Source organism: Balaenoptera acutorostrata, chromosome 9 (assembly GCF_949987535.1).
Source record: "Balaenoptera acutorostrata chromosome 9, mBalAcu1.1, whole genome shotgun sequence".
Classification (NCBI taxonomy): Eukaryota; Metazoa; Chordata; class Mammalia; order Artiodactyla; family Balaenopteridae; genus Balaenoptera; species Balaenoptera acutorostrata.
The window spans coordinates 112,733,188-112,749,773 of record NC_080072.1 but is presented as its reverse complement, the minus strand read 5'-3'; positions in this window follow the sequence as shown (position 1 = coordinate 112,749,773).

The following is a 16,586-nucleotide window of genomic DNA, read 5'->3' as shown; positions in this document are numbered from 1 at the left end:
CCCTTACACACACACGCACACAAATATTCGTTAATGTGCTGACACGCCAACGTTTTTCAAAGGGGGAGGGGAGGGGTCTCAGCCCTCGAAATCTGGCCTGACTCGTGGAGTGACACCAGATCCACACCAGGGAAAGCCTGGGTTTAGGACCATAAGTATTTCTGATAATAGAAAAGCTGAAGGAAACTGAGGTTCGCTCAGTGGAAGATGGGAAAGTGACAATACAGGCCTCGACACCTACAGAGTGGAGGGTATGAGCTGGCCTTCTCTCAGGTCCTTGTAATCCTGGGTCTTCGCCCCTCACCACGTACGGCCCACTCACACATCCACGTGTGCACACGCCCACGCACACACGCAGACACATGCACACATGCAGACACACGCACACACACGCACACACTCCCTCCCGGTGAGTTCTCCTGTCTCGCCCAAGGCCTCCTCTGGCCTGGAGGAGCAGGGGTGGCTGAGCTGGTCCCCACGAGGGCCTGGCCAGGTCTCCCTGTTCCCTGGCCCTTCACCCTCCAGGACCTACTTCTGATGAGCGGCCTCTTAGCTCCCTGGTTGTCGAGTTCTACCCTTTCCTCCCAGGACAATTACTCAGCCTCACTCTTCTTTGAAAGAGAACATCCCCCATCGAATACTGGGGCCGAAGGGGCAGCACCCCGACCGCAGGTGGATCAGGACCAGGACCAGGACCCCGGCCTCAGCATCAAGCTTCCTGCCCTGACACACGGATGACCCCTCGGGGGCCGGGCCTCCTATGAGTCTGTTTCTCAGAACCACATTTCCACTCAGGTAAGAGGGCTGGCAGCCTGGGTCCCAGGGCAGCAAGCAAAGGGAGGGGCAAACACCTCTGGATTCTTCTCGCATCCAGGCAGGGGGCCCCACTGTCTCCGGGGGTTTGGCCCCAGCCTGCAGACCCGTGTGGGACCAGCCAGGAGCCCGAGGGCGCAGACTGGGGGCTTGGTGTTTCTCTGCGGAAGGAGGAGAGGAAGACGGTGGGAGGGACCATCTGTGGGAACGAGGCCTGAGTTGCCTCCGCTGGTCACCAATGACCCCCCCCCACCGGTCTCAGGACGAATGCAAGGGTCAAACGTAACCTCACGTGGTCAGCACGTGAGGTCGGGGGTCTTTCTGGCAAAGCTCCTGGGCCCCCAGCCCGACTCCACTCTGGTTCACCTTCACTGTGTCTGTCCCCACCAACACAGGAGCTCGTCTGTGACGAGTGCTGCTGAATGCACAAGTGACTGAATGCACAAGTGATCCCCGGGCTTCATTGTTTCTGCCAACTGTAAAGTGCTGTGCTTCGGGGTGAGTCTGCAGGACCCTCACTGGGCATCCTTCCCGAGGACGGCACGCCCATCAGGGAGTCCCTCCCTGTCCCCATCTTCCTCCTTCACAATCACAGCCCCACCCATGACCATTAAAACAGACGCCTGGCACCCTCTGTCCGGCCCCAATCCTGCTGCCCCCGCTGCCCCCCCGGCTCCCACTCAGCGGCACAAACTGAGTGGCCCTAACGGGCCTGCCCCTCTCTGAGCCACGTCCGCGTTCCCCCAGCCTGACTGTCGTGGCCAGCCCTCAGCTCATTTCCGGGCTGTTTTGAAAGAAGGGACACGGGCTCGGGAAGACGCTGCTGTACAGAAAACCGCTCGGCCCAGAGTCCTCGGCGCCAGGCCCCATGCTCAGCGCGGCCCCTGCACGGGGCCCGGCAGACACTGCAGCGCCAGTGGGCGTGGAGCCCGTGTCTGTAACTCCTGGGGGGCCAGGACTCACGTGCTTGTTTTTCCAGGCCTGCGGGTCCCAGAGTCACAGCCAGGCCCCGGGAGGTGGGCAGGCTGAGACCCCCCCGGGGTCCCCAGGAAGGCATGGGCCCCTTCCCTGTTCATTTATTTACTCCTTTATTGGTCCATTCAGCAGATGCGTGTTCAGCTCCCACCTCGGCCGGGTTCAGGCCCAGGAGCAGGAAAGGGAACAGTCAGCAGAAAGCAGCCCGGCCGCCTGTGCAGCTGGGCACCCGGCCAGGGTTCCCCCCAGCACACTGCCCGGCCCGTCCCGTCTGCCCAACCCCACCTGGTCAGGGGGCCCAGGCCCTGCCCTCCGGGTCTAAAGACGTCCCCTCCTGGCGAAGGGGAGGTCGAGAGGGGCTGCCGTTGGGTGAGTAGAGCACGCGGCTGCACGGACAGCAGAGGACCCACCGGGGTTCCCACCTCCTCACCACGCGTCCCCTCTTCCCTCCAGCAGCGGCTTCCCTGGCTCCACGTGGGCCTCAGGACTCTGGCCCACGGCTCCTGGGAACGCAGGTCCAGGGGTCCTGCCGTTAGGCCCTGGCCCATCCTCCTGCCTCTCCCTCCAGGATGAAGGTGCCCAGGGAGGGGGGGCGGGGGACAGCAGGTGTCCAAAGTCCCCCATTCATTAAATGCTCTGAATAAAACATTATTCACAGATTGAGCAGTTTTACATGAACAACCATTTTCACGTGTTTTAATTTTTCATGGGTACTTTTCTGAAGAACAAGTACATTGTTAATAATTTAGGGAAATGAGACCTTGTTAATCTCCATATTTTAATAAGGTCCTCCTGTGCCCCCGCCATTTATATTTAAAGCAGCTTCACTTTTCCCCAAAGCTGTTCCCTTTGAGGCGAGTCCTGGTGGGGCAGGCAGCAGGGAGGGGTGGGCGTCCAGGTCCGGAAGGAGCCCTGGGAGCTGGTCTTGGGCTTCAGGATGGAACCAGGGAGGCCGTGGGTCAGCACCAGGGGCGGGGAGGGGAAATACAACCGCCACAGGGGGCCCAGCCCCCCAGCGCCAGCAGGAGCCAAGGGACGCGATGGGGCCACGGGCTGCTGCACAGAGAGGACCCAGCACGCGGAGAACAGAGACCGGGGGAGGGAGGAGGGCTCCCGGGCGGGGAGACGCCCAGCACCCCTGGTTCCCCGAGGGAGGCCCCCGCTTCCCCACGTGTACTCCGCGGCAGCCCTAAGCCTGAACACACATCCTCCAGTCAATGCTCACGACGCCCAGAGCAGGGGCTGACAGCACTCCCCCTTCGCAGACGCGGAGGGAGTGAGGCTCAGACCAGAGCAGGCTTCCGTCAGCAGCCAGGACCCCACGAGGCTCTGCTTGGCTTTAACACCTGCCCTTCTAACCACCACGCAGCCCTGGGGAGGTGACCTGCCCGCACCTGCCCGGCCCAAGCCTCTCGTCTCTGCTCCTGGGGCTGCCTCCACGGGAAAGGCCTCCCGTCTGTGCTCCCACAGCTCCCTCCCCACCCGCCGTGGCTGAGCCCCCAGCCCCTACCCGGCCTGGCCACTTAGACGGGAGGCCCCACGGGGATGAATGTGCCCCAAGGCCTGCGGACTGGGCGGAGGCCGAGAGGGAAGGGGAGGAGACAGGCTTGGGCAGCCCGGCCTGGACGGAGGGTGCTGGAAGCAGCCGTCATCCAAGCCTCGCTCTACTGGGAACTCGCGCCTTTCCTGTTTCCAGAGGGAACGCAGTAGCCCCACTCTGGACGAGACTAAGGAGGCGCCTGCCAGGAGTGAGAGACAGGAGGGCCCTGGCTCCCGGGTCACACGGAGCACGGGCTGGTCAGGCGCGCTGTGCGGGGGTCGCGCCCTGCCCTCCAGAGCAGACGGTGCCTGGCTGACACTGGGGGCCTCGTCCTGCCCGGGATGTGTCATCTGTGGGAAGGCCAGCCCACGACACCGGGACAGCAGGGGACTCTCCTCTCCACCCGCCCCAGATCCCCCATCGGGATCTGTCCCTGCAGGAGCGCAGCCAGGACCGCGGAACGGCCCGTCAGAGTCTGCCCCCAGCCCGGCCCCTCACACGGGGTCCTCTCGGCACAACTTCCCTCTGCTCTCTCGGGAAGGCAAGCGCTCCGACGGCTGGAAAACAAGCGTGTCTTGCAGACATCTCTAAAGTCAATGCCAGCGCAGCCCACGCGGCATCAGAGCGCACGCCCTCGGCGCTGGAACGAGAGGGTCCCCCGCGCTCTCGGGGACCCACGACTGCGTTACAAGAGCACTGGCTCCCCAGCCTGGAGCCGCGGCCCCACTCGCACCGCATTCGCTCCTGTCTCAGCCCCACCACATAGGAATGAGGAAAACACGGCCCACCGGCTGAGCCAGGCTCCGAGCACACCCCAGCGCCCGCCGCCCCCAGCAAAGCACCCGCGTGGTTCTTGTCGCTCCCTGTACGTTTGCTCAGAGCGCTAACCTCACCAGCTTCCCTGCAGCCGCCCTGCTCCCTGCCAGGCACTGAGTCAGCCTCGCTTGGTGGAGACACTGAGATTCTGGTCCTAGACCCAGGTCCCGAGAAGCAGACCCCCTCGTTCCCCCCACGCTGCCCTACACCCCTAGGTGGGAAGACACTCCCGATACCCATGTCAGCCAATCTGCCTGAGTCCTGTCTTGCTGGGAGAAATTCCTGCCGCCCGTCTTGTCATGGGCTGAATTGTGTTCCCCAACCTCATATGCTAAAGTCCGGACCCCCAGCATTTCAGGACATGACTGCATTCAGAGACAGGTTCCGTAACGAGGTAATTAGGGTAAATGAGGTCACTAGGGTGGGCCCTAACCCCACATGACTAATGTCCTCCTGCCAAGAGGCGACTGGACACAGACAGACACACAGAGGAGAGGCCAGGTGAGGGCACGACAGGGCAGCGTCTGCACCCCAGCGAGGTCCCAGGAGGGACCATCCCCGCTGACACCTGGACCTCAGATTCCAGCCTCCAGGACTCGAGAGAGTAAACGTCTGTGCTTCAAGCCCCTCATTCTGTGGTCCTACATTCTGGCACCTGAAGCCGCCTTTCACTCCCACTCTCTCCACCCCTGGCCCCCCTCCCTTCCCCACCTTGATGAGCCCCTGATGGTTCGTTTAAGTCCCGCAAGAGGCCTCCTCTGACCGCTTTAACTTGTTTGGGAGCCTCTTGTCCCAACTTCCACACTGCCATGTCCACATGTGTGAGCTTGTGTGTACATGCATGTGTGTGCGTATGTGTAATTGTGCGTGCGGTTGTGTATTTGGGCATCTCTGGAACCCCGTTCATAGGACACACTCCCTCAGGGCAGGGGTCATGTCGAGACTCACGGAACATCAGGCTCAGTGGGGCCCCAGGGACTGTGAACCTGCGATCTTGGTTTTACAAACAGCTGGAGGAGGAGGTGACGGCCGTGACGTGTGGCGGGTGCCTCCCAGGCCCAGGCCACCCCGCCAGGCCACACGCCTGCTCTGTGCCCTCTGAGATGACCCAGAGCCCAGTGGAGGCTCTGTCCCCTGTGGCCTGTTGATGACTTTTCTGGGCGTCCTCTGATGCCGCCCCGCCACCAGACCCCCAGATGCACTCTTTCCACTAGTGTCCCATCTCCTAAGGACGCGGCGCTGGCCGGTGCTGCCTCGGCAGACACAGGTGCACACGGGGCACCAGCGACGTGAACCCCCCCCCCAGGCGCACAGACACCCCTCGAGCGCACGTGCACGAACCTGAGAACCTTCAGGAGCACATCTCACACCTGAAGTTTACACAGCTTGTCATCCTGATTCACATGTCTCCGCCACTAGACAGGAAAGGCTGTAAGAGCTGGTCTGTCCCCTGGGGCCCAGCAGTGCCGGGCACGTAGTAGGTCTTCAGTAAACACTTGCTGAATGAGTAGACATGTGTGCGCAGAAGTGGGCACACGGGCACACACATGCATAGGCAGTGTCCCCGGGGCACACTCAGGCGTGCACACTGTCGCAAAGGCGCACACATCCATGACGCTTGGGAAGGGACAGAGCAGTGGCTCCAGGGCTTCCGTGAGCAGGCGGGGCTCACTCCTGCCCACTGGTCAGGGCAGGAGGTGACGTCCAGGTGGACCTGCTGTTTTCCCCTCCTGGCTCCTGGGTGAAATACAGACGGTCTGTGGGCAGCTGAGAGACAGCTGTGAACTTGACACCATGACCCAGGGACAGTCGGGGGCTGCAATGATAGAGTGGTGACCAGCCAGGGGCCCAGCCTCAGCTGGCCAGTGCCAGGCCCCTGTGGGTGCGGAGCTCTCCAGAGGCCCCCAGCTCCGCAGGGAGACTGGAAAACACCTGCTCCTGGCATGGAGTACAGGGGGCTTTGAGCACCAGGGCTGAGCCCAGCTCCGCTGGAGGCCGCCCCGCCCCTCCCCCACCTCTGCCTGCACTCGTCTGCTTGGAAGGTGAGCGGAAGCACGCCAGCCAGGACCCCACGTGCCTGGTCTCAGGCAGCCCAGGCAGGGCCTCACCAGAGTGCTCAGCTGCAGAGGAGGCGACCCACGCAGCTCTGAGTGCCAGGGGTCCCCGGCCACCCTGCCTGCCCTGGGGGCTGGCACTCGGAGCTGTGGCCCCTGCCGGGTAACTAGCTGCCTTGCAGCCGAAGGCAGAGGGCGGACGCGGCTAGCTTCTGGTGGGCCCTGGAACACGAGGTAAAGCCAGACAGCACCACAGGGGCGAGTCTCTGCCCCCGGGCATGGGGAGCAAAGGCAGAGGAGCCCCAAATCCACCTCGACAAGTTCGCCACACGCTGGCGCCCGCTCTCTGCTTGGCCTCTGCCCACCCAGGCCCATGAGAACCAGGACCCAGGCCGTCTGCTGGGCTGTTCCGCGCATCCTTCCTCGTTTCTCTTCTTAAAACATTCTTAAGTAGCTTGTGATGACTTTCACGGGGTTAAATGACTGGAATCTACGTTTCCTCGTGGGGCAGTTGACCACCTTGTTTCCCGTACAAAGTAACATGGCCACGGAAACACAGGCTCAGGGGTCCAGCAGAGGAACTCAGCTTTGGTTCCAGAGTCACCACAGCTGTGCCCGAGTGGCCATCAGAGCTCACCCTCAGCCACGGGAGGAAAGCACGACAATCGTGCTGCGGTGACTCATGTCAGCAGGAGGGGAGGACGGTTCGGCGGCTCCTGTCGTTTTGGGGGGGCTGTTGACACCAGGGGAACACGCGGTCTTCGTTAATCCCCGCCCCCGAGCCCGCCTTTCCCAGTCCCTGAGGTCAGACACCCCCTCCGTCTGCCGTCCTCTCCACCTTCTGTTCCCGTCTTTCCTGCGACTCCTCCCCTTGGCCCTAGTCCCAAATCCTGGGAGCTGCCCCCGCAATGCCCCTGGCACTCTCCGTAGCCGTGTCCTCCTGGCTGCAGGGAAGGGACAGGGGCGGGTGGACCATCTTGACAAAGTGACCCATAAAGCAGCTGTGTCCTGACTGCTGCTGGGATCAAACACCAGTGTGACCATGTGGTCCCCTTAGGGGAGCCCAGGCCAGCTAGAGGCCAGGGGAACAGGCAGGACCACGTCATCCGCTCACACCTCCGCCAAACCCGGGCAAAGGGGCAGACTCACCAGCGAGGGGGCAGGAGTTTGGCTGAGTCTCAAAGAGCAGGATAAAACCGCACAGGCCCTCTGGAGACGCACTGCCTGCGGGCAGCCTGCAGCTGGAGATGGTGCCTCTGCTGTCAGCCGCATCTCGGGCGGATGAGTCAGTGTGGGAGTGATTTTTCAGAGCCTGACTGCTGATAGCGTGATGAAATGAGAGATAGAGATTGTCACCCTTTGCCATCAAAGCTGCTCTCACTGCTGCAGTTACCTTCTGCCTGGAGGAAGAGGACGGGGTGCAGGGCCGAGCCTGGCTGCTGCGTGAGAGGACCCACCCCGCAGGTTCCAACCTGGCTGGCTGGCCTTCCAGAGGACTCAGGTGAGTGTAGAGTAGCCGTCAGTGTCAAAGAAGCAATGGCTCTGCAGTGGCCTGAGCACACCTCTGCACTCCCGTGCTGTGTGGCTTTGGGCAAGTTACTTAACCATTCTGAGCATCAATTTCTTCACCTGCAAAATGAATGTAATAGTAATACCTACTTCATAAGATTGTTGGTTTAAGAAATACATGCATGGCTACCTATGGGTCCAAGTAACCCAACTCACAAGCCAACCCCAATAAGACAATTTATTATCCCACAAAACACACTGTCATAGGGAGGGAAATTCCAGGGTTTTTTAATTGAATGACTCAGCAATGTCATCAAGAACCTAGGTTCTTTATGTCTTTTCATTCTTCCACCCTCATTATGTTGGGGTTCTGTCCTCATGCTAGGTAGGTGTCCATGGTCACAGAGAGGCTGCCACTGTTCCGGCATCACAGCTGGGAATGATACATCCAGAGGAAAAAGGGATATGCCCTCTGCCTCATGTCTCGCTTTGAAGAACCCTCCTCAGAGCCTCTCACCTCCCTTCCCTGTTATCTCATCGGCCAAGATCATGTCCCAGAGCCCTACTTACCCCAAGGAGGTGAGCCAAGGCCTTACCAGGGAAACGTGACCCTCATCCACTTGCCCCCTGGGTGAGGTCAGCTTCCATGAAACACACGACCACATGGTCCCCAAGCTGGAAGGAAGGGTGCCGGGCTTGTGTGGGAGCCCACCCCCCCATCCCCTCCCCCTCCGCGGGCTGCAGTGGGCACAGAACCAGCTAAACGTCAGCTGCCTGGTGTTCACATCTGAATGGAGACGTCACGACATGAATGCCAGGCCTCGGCAGACCTGATGGCCTGGCTCAAGCACCCCAGAGCCCCAGCAAGCTCTTCTAGAGGACACACTTGCCTTATAAAAGCACATTTCCTAACAAGTAAGCAGAATGCTGAAGAATCCTATTGTGGATTTTTGTTATTTATTCCAAAACTGAAGTTAGGCAGTTAATTAAATACAATTACAGAAAACTACACTGACACTAGATTTATAGTTTAAAGAATTATTTAAAAGAACATAAACATATAAGTACTTTTAGATACGAATCATACCAGTTTTCAGCTTCTGCCCTTTGGAGTAAGTTAACCAAATTCCTATTTACAGGAATCAGCCCTCCTTCCCAGCCTGCCTGGAATCCCTCGTCTCCCCGCTTGTCTGGGCTGCAGGCCGGGCTCCTAGCCACCAGCGCTGTCAGCTTCTTGGAGCTGCGTCTCGTTTCCTCCAATTAGAGAGACAGCATTGCGGCTCTCCACCTCTTCTCCCGTCACTTTGGGTTTGCCTGTTCCTGGGTTTCCCTGAACGCTGGAAGGACAGCTACCCTCTCAGGTGCGGGCTGTCTTCCCTCAGCTCTGCTCTGTTGGCCTCCTCAAATGTTTCCAAAATGACTTCAGAATCTATCACTGAAAACATGTACTGATGCTTCCAGCCCCTCAACTCCATCCATCTCTCAGAGAAGTCAAGGGGGGTTCTTCCATTTTTAAGAATCCTTTTTTTCTACCTACACAGGCAGAAGGAAGAAGATGGAAGCCTGTAACTGTAATGGGCGTGGTTCCCAGTCCATGGGGAGGAGGCCAGGCGGGGAGGGGGCAGCAGGGCTGGGAACCCACTGCTGGCGCTGCTGCAGGTGTGGCCCCTCCACCCAGGCCCAGGCCTGAGGAGCCTGCCATGACCTGCAAGGGTGCGGGAGGCCCCTCTTAGGAGCACAGTGCGTCCCCTGCCCGCACTGCAGGAGCCCTGGGCCAGCGCCATCAACCCACCTGGATGGAAAGGGCAGAGGACAGCAGCAATTCCCCCGACAGCTGTGCATCCCCCATGTCCACTCCTGGTCTGAGCAGACACTTCCAGAACCAAGCTTGTTATACCAGGAGCTTAGATTTTATGAACCCGCTTAATTTAGTTTTTAAATGCATGCAGGTTCAAATTATAGCAATTGATTTTCATAATGGATGTTTCCTTCTCTTTCAGAGAGAAGAAAATAGCTCAGGTCCCCAGGGCAGCACAGGGTGGGGGGGGGGGGGGGGGGCGGGGTACCGTGAGTTCAGCGAGAGATTGGCGATGTCACAAAATCTCAGATTTAGGCCAGGTGACCAGAACTTTCAGCCTATACTCTTCTCGATCTATTTTAGATCAACCATCCCTCTCCACTTAGGACCACCCAGGACCCCCTCCCCAATAAAATGCACCCACGGAAGTCAATGCTTGACACCTGGGAAGTTCTTACGGAATACAACCTAAATCTCCCTCTCTGTGAAAGGTTATTGTTCTTGCATTTCCTCGGGAGGGAGCCTGGCCCCAACTGTTATTTGATACTGAACACTTGAAAGCGTGGGCTGAACTCCCATGTGAAGCCCCAGCAATAAATTACAAAAGGAAACAATTCCAATAGCCATAACTGCTGTGAGAGGCCTTTGTCTTCACTGAAGAATATCTTTCTAAAAGCCTATCTCCCACCGCACTGCCTGCCTCGATTTCTAGGTGGGAGGGGAATAAGGAGAGCATTGTGGGGAAAGGAAGCTCAGGCACAGAAATAACCCAGTGTGTTCTGCTGGTGGGGATATTAACAAAATCTCATTTAGCACAAAGCCCTCCTCTTGGACCCGCTTAGACCGGCAGGAAGGCAGCCGTGCAGGTGTAGGCCTGTTTAAAGGGGTTAAGGAATGAAAAAACAAGTCAATTCCAATCTATTGAGTGGAAAATTCAGTAGTTAAGCTTTGAGTAAAGATGATGCTGGCTTGGGAGCTTAGGTGATAAAGACTTCTTGGAACCTGTGGGCTCCAAGGGGGTCCCCACAGAGGGAAGGAGGGAGGGGGTAGTCTAACCACAGGCTCGCGTGGTGGGGAGGTACCCCTCGTTTACCCTGAAGCGTGGACACTCCTAGAGGCGGCTGACACCCCAGCGCAGCAAGAATGCCGCTTGTGCAACGTTCGTCTTGGCGCCGTGGGCCACGGAGCTTCCGCCGAGGGATAAGCGACCCAACAAGTGGGAGGCGGTCAGGGAGGAGGGAATGGCAGGGCAGCTGCCGCCCTTCCCCTGCAGCTCCGGCTCCTGGACCTTGGACCCGTGGTTGGGGGCAGGGGTGTCTCCGTTAGGGCGCCCCCTTGCCTGTCCCTCCTCCTGTTCCTCCCGTGCCCCCTGCACTCAGCTCTCTCCTCCCAGACTGGATTCCAGGCCCACAGCTTGGAGCGGATCCAGCCAACACGTGGGCCTCACGCTGGCTTGTCCTCAGGTTTCTCTGCGTCTGCCCCTTTCCGTCCCCTCCCGCCCTCCTCCTCTTCTCCAGTATGCTCCTTCTGTTCCTCCTGTCTGTGTTTCCTCCTCACCACTCCCCCACCGCACCCCTTACAAAGCTTGCAAACCTCTTTTCGCTGGTGCCATCCCTTCCGCGTGAAATTCCACCAACGTGCTGCTGAATTGTGCCCACGCGCGACTCGAGCCCACTTCAGTCCGCAGCCGCTCTGGGCGAGCGCTCACAGCTCTCGTCCTCCCCTGTCCTCTGAACCCCTCACTGTTGGTCGTCTTTCCCTGACAGCGGAGCAGCGGAAGTTGCAGTGCTGGTGCCCACCCCCGTCCCCGGGTACAAGCTCCTCGGGGTCGGGTTGAGGTCAGGGTTGCAGGGCCTCCCTCCCGGCACCTGGCACAACTCCTACGTTGTAAGGACCAGGTTCTCTGGGACGAACGAGGCCTCCCGGGTTTCAGGAGCTTCCCCCGCTGGACAGTTCCCGCCCCTCCTGCCCCTTTGTCACCAGCACCGTCCCTTAGAGGTCCCTTGCACTTCTCTCTTGAGAGGACAGGTCCACAGTCAGAGACGGGAATGCACGTCTCCCGGGTCCCCGGGGTCACAGGGGCCAATTTAACTGACTCCCCACCAGCCTCTCGGCTCCACTAAACACCTCTAATCTCCCAACCAAGGAAGAGCGAAGACCAAATATGATGAAATAACGATCAAGGTCTCTTCTTCCCAAAGGCTTCTAGGAACCAGGATGTCAGGACTGGTGAAATCTTTAGAAACGAGCTAGTCCAAAACCCACAATTTACAGGCGAGGAAGCTGAGGCCCAGCGTGTCCGAAAGCCACCTGAGACCACCCAGCGGCTGGTCAGAGCCGTGCTGACACAGCCAGGGGTCTTGGCTCCAGGACCCTCTCTGTGCCCCCCTGGAGAAGCTCTGCCCACCCCCCGCCGGCTCCCCCGCCTCGCCCCGGCTGCCACTCTTCCCTCCCAGCCACGGCCACTTGATAAGCACAGTGTGTCTTCAGTCTCACCAAGCATATTACGGGGAGCAGTGGCCCCTCCCCGGGAGCCAGGTTCCAAGGCAGGCAGACACTTGCCAGCCCATTACCGCAGCCCGCAGCTCCTGTCCTGCAGGGGAGCCCTTGCTCGGTTGCACTTCACCACGGCACAGATGTACGTGTTGGATTGTGTGTTGCAGGTCCATACTGGGCGCCCCCGGCCTCCTTCTCCCGTGAACAGACGTGGAAACTGTGCTTGTGATTCCCTGAGCACTGAGGCTGGGAGACCTCGGGCTCCGGGGGAATAGGAAGCCGCTGCAATCACGGGAATGTGTTAGCCACCTCCGCGGTGGCCGAGGAGCTACCAACTGCTTATTACCTCAGCAAGAAGCCCCGCGGGATGGGGGCACCCGCCCCCCCCCGGCTCCTGTTCCAGTCCTGGAGCCTCTGCACAGAGCCCAGTAGGTGCTGGGGGGGTGGATCCCACCTCAGCAGGAGGAGCGGCCCCTGCGGGGCCCAGACAACAGCCAGCACCGGCTCCAAAGCTGAATCCGCAAGGGAGATGGAGCCCCCAGATCCCCTCTGCCTCCTCACCCCAGGCTCTGTGTACTCACGCCTCTCCCCAGCCCTGTGTACGCAGGCTGCCCCCAGCCCTGTGTACTCAGACCCCCCCAGCCCTGTGTACGCAGGCCGCCCCCCAGCCCTGTGTACTCAGGCCGCCCCCCAGCCCTGTGTACTCAGACCCCACCCCCAGCCCTGTGTACGTGGGCCGCCCCCCAGCCCTGTGTACTCAGACCCCACCCCCAGCCCTGTGTACGCGGGCCGCCCCCCAGCTCTGTGTACTCAGGCCGCCCCCCAGCCCTGTGTACTCAGGCCGCCCCCCAGCCCTGTGTACGCGTGCCGCCCCCCAGCCCTGTGTACTCACGCCGCCCCCCAGCCCTGTGTACTCAGACCCCACCCCCAGCCCTGTGTACGTGGGCCGCCCCCCAGCCCTGTGTACTCAGACCCCACCCCCAGCCCTGTGTACGCGGGCCGCCCCCCAGCTCTGTGTACTCAGGCCGCCCCCCAGCCCTGTGTACTCAGGCCGCCCCCCAGCCCTGTGTACGCGTGCCGCCCCCCAGCTCTGTGTACTCAGGCCGCCCCCCAGCCCTGTGTACGCGTGCCGCCCCCCAGCTCTGTGTACTCAGGCCGCCCCCCAGCCCTGTGTACGCAGGCCGCCCCCCAGCTCTGTGTACTCAGGCCGTCCCCCAGCTCTGTGTACTCAGACCCCCCAGCCCTGTGTATGCAGGCCACCCGCCAGCTCTGTGTACTCAGACCCCCCAGCCCTGTGTACTCAGACCCCCCAGGTCTGTGTACTCAGGCCGCCCCCCAGCTCTGTGTACTCAGACCCCCCAGCAGTCACTCCCCAGGGCTGAGCAAGACACAACCAAGCTGCACACAGAACAGGGGTGCCGCCCCGGGCCTGCGGTCCCGTGTGGTGGAGGGGAGAGGGGAGCAGCGTGGCCCAGCTCCCACACAGTGTGGTCCTTTGGAGGATGGTCCATCCAGCTGTGACACGGGACAGGAGGGAAGGCTACCTGGGTGAATCTCCTGAAGTTACACGTGACCCAAAGCCGCCTCCACTGAGCTCTCAGGCCGACGTGAGATTCAGCCACGGGTTGGGGGCAGGGTGGGGGGAACAGGGCAGGAGGGGCACTGCCCCACCAGTGGGTCCCCAGCTCCCACCCCAGCTCCTTCCCTTAGGAATAACAGGACTGAGGGCCAGGGGCTTGACGCCCACCCCAAGCCTCCGCTGCCATGTCTGAAAGCAGGGCCAAACACCAGGCGTTGGCTACTGGCCTCAATGTGAAATGCCCACTTCCCCGCGCGGCCAGTACTGGCTCGGTGGAGGCTCCCCCCGTCCTCCTGCAGAGGACGATGCCGCCCCGGTCACTTCCCAGCTGCAGAGGACAATGCCGCCCCGGTCACTTCCCAGCTGGCAAGCAGGCTCCAGGCTTCCCCACTCGCTGCAGACTGGCCCCGCGCAGCCCCGTCGGCCGGCATCCCTGACCAGCTGAGGGGCCGCCGAGCCCAGGGCGTGCCCTCGCGCCCAGAGATCCCTCCCCTCGGAGGCTGAGGAAGGGGCTCCAGCCAGGGCCCCCGTCGTACCCCATCCCGGCTCCCCAAGAGTCTGCAGGGGCAGGAGCGGGAGGGACAAGTGGCTGGAGAACACAGGGCCTGGACAGTCTGGACCCCTCCCTCCTCATCCTCACCCGAGGGCCCCCCGCCAGGAGCGCCAGCCCCTGCAAGAGGGAGGCCCAGCCACCCCCCACTTACCAGCCCAAGGAGAGCTTTCTTTTTATCGTGGCTGCCGTACGTGGCGAAGAAGGGTGTGCTGGACTCTCTTTGCTGCTTCGTCTCCCTTTTTTTCAACAAGTCAGTGCATGTTACAAGAACCCGTCAGAGGTGATGGGCCTGGGTACACTTGCCTAGCTGCTGTAATTCACGCCAAAGCCAAAGACTCTGACGTTTCAGTTGCCTTCGCAGCTTTCAGGTGGGTCTAAGCACACTTTTTATTACACTCTTGTGAAATATTACAGGAGATTCCAGAATTCCCACTGCTGTAAAAGGCCCGAGGGCATCCGGACCCTGTGGTGAAGGCCCCTGGGAAGGCTCAGGCCCTTGACCCTGATGCTTGGCTGCGGCGTGGCGGGGGGCAGAGGGAAGAGGCGGGGGGCACAGGGCTCTGACCTGTGTGGCCTGACTCCCTCGTTCTGCCCCCCAGATAAATGCTCTTTACAGGGAAAGCAAAGAAATGGCGGTTTCAGCCTCTGTCCGAGCCTTGCGGGAGGCCCGGCTGTGACTCGCAGCTGTGGTCCCCAAGCTAGGGGGGCGGAGGCATCTCTCCCCTGCCCCCTTTTCTCTCCACGAGCCCCTGCTCTTAGGCGATTCTCCAGCAAAAGGAGCTCGGAGCCCCAGAACATCAGGCCCGGGAGACATGGAAGGAACGTGGGGCCTCCTTGCTAGTTTTAGGGACGGAGATCCTGAGGCCCAGGAAAGCCTAGTGACCTTCCCAAGTCCGCACACACCAGCTGGACACGCGGCCAAAGCGGAGCTCGGATCTGAGGCCAAGGGGCTGAGCTCTGGCTGCTCACAACCCCTGCCAAGTGCAGCCCAGGCTCAGCACCGTCCTGACCGCCTGGGGCCCCAGAGCTGCCGACCTGGAAGAATCCCCCAGAGGGCAGGTAGGGACAAGCATCCTGACGCGTCCCCACCCCGAACGCTCCTCTGCACCCACTGACACAGCTCCCAGACCAAAGGCTAGAGAGAAGGGCCGTCCCGTCACTCCCTCCTCCAACCCCGTGAACAACAAGCCGCCTAGTCCAGAGCCGCAGTCAGGGACCTGGCACTGATGGGCACAGATGCACACCAGCCCGTGCAGGGCAGAGGGCAGGATCCACAAGGTCAGCGGCTGGGGGAGGGGCTGGGAAGGCTCCCGGGAGGCCTACCTGAGCCAGGCCTGAGGGGCGGCTGGGCGCTGACCAGAAGAGGCTGCGAGGGCCCAGGCAGAAGAGGGCACGGAGGTGAGAAACACGTGGCCTGGGGCGTCCCTCCCAGGGAGGCACGAGTCACAGACCTGGCACAGTGACCCCACAGCCCCTTTCAGAACAGCAGTTTTGTCTCTAGGTGATGGGAAGCTACTGAAGGCTTCTATGCAGGGGAACGACCTGGCTCAGATCTGGTTTTAGCTGAATTACTTTGGCAATAGAGGAGGATGAATTGTTGACTGATCAGGAATGCAGTCCCCAGACGTCAGGATGCTCTGGGCAGTGACTGCCAGGGGATATCAGAGGTCTGGATTCCAGCCCGTGTCCTACCCTCAACCCCTGAAATGCGGGCGCTGTGGGGAACGCCGTGCCAGATGTGTGGAAAGCAAGCCCCCCAGCCCCTGGGATTGCCCAGGACAGCAGAGCCTGCTGGGGGCCGTGCCCTGCCCCCCCTGCAGCCCCCATGACTCCCAGCCTCCTCCTCTCCCACATCCAGAACCACGGCCTTCCAAGCCCACCACAGACGTCCCCAAATGTCCTCATGTGCATGTCCGGGTCCCCCCTGCTGCTCGGCAGCCAGCCAGAGCTCAGCCACCCTGCACTGTCTGTCCTGTGGGGGCCACGGGGCTTCTCCAGTTTGGTGCCAACTTCCGTGAGAAGCCCTCCTGGTCCCTGAGACACGGGCTGCCGGTCCCCTCCTGACCTCCTGGCTCATCTCAAATGATGCTGTGCTTGGAACATCCTCCCTCACCAGGCCAGCTCCTGCTCAGGGTCAGGGCGGGGGAGGGACGGAGCTGAGGAAAGGGTTTGGGGTCGGGGAGGAACGTAGGAAGGAGATGGTGAAGGATGGCAGGGAAGGGGCTGGAGGCTGTCACCAGTGTCCTGTGACCTTGTAACACTGGTCGGCCTGATGCCTGAAATTTCCCAATAGCATCACTCCTTTGGGTCTGACTTTGAAAGTTCCTCTTAGATGCAAATCAGCTTCTCAGAGGTGTAAACACTTTAATGGTAACGTCAGATGTTCCTAGGGCATCCCCAGGATGACGTCGCATGTTCCTAGGACAACGTATGGTAAAAAATACCTTCACACC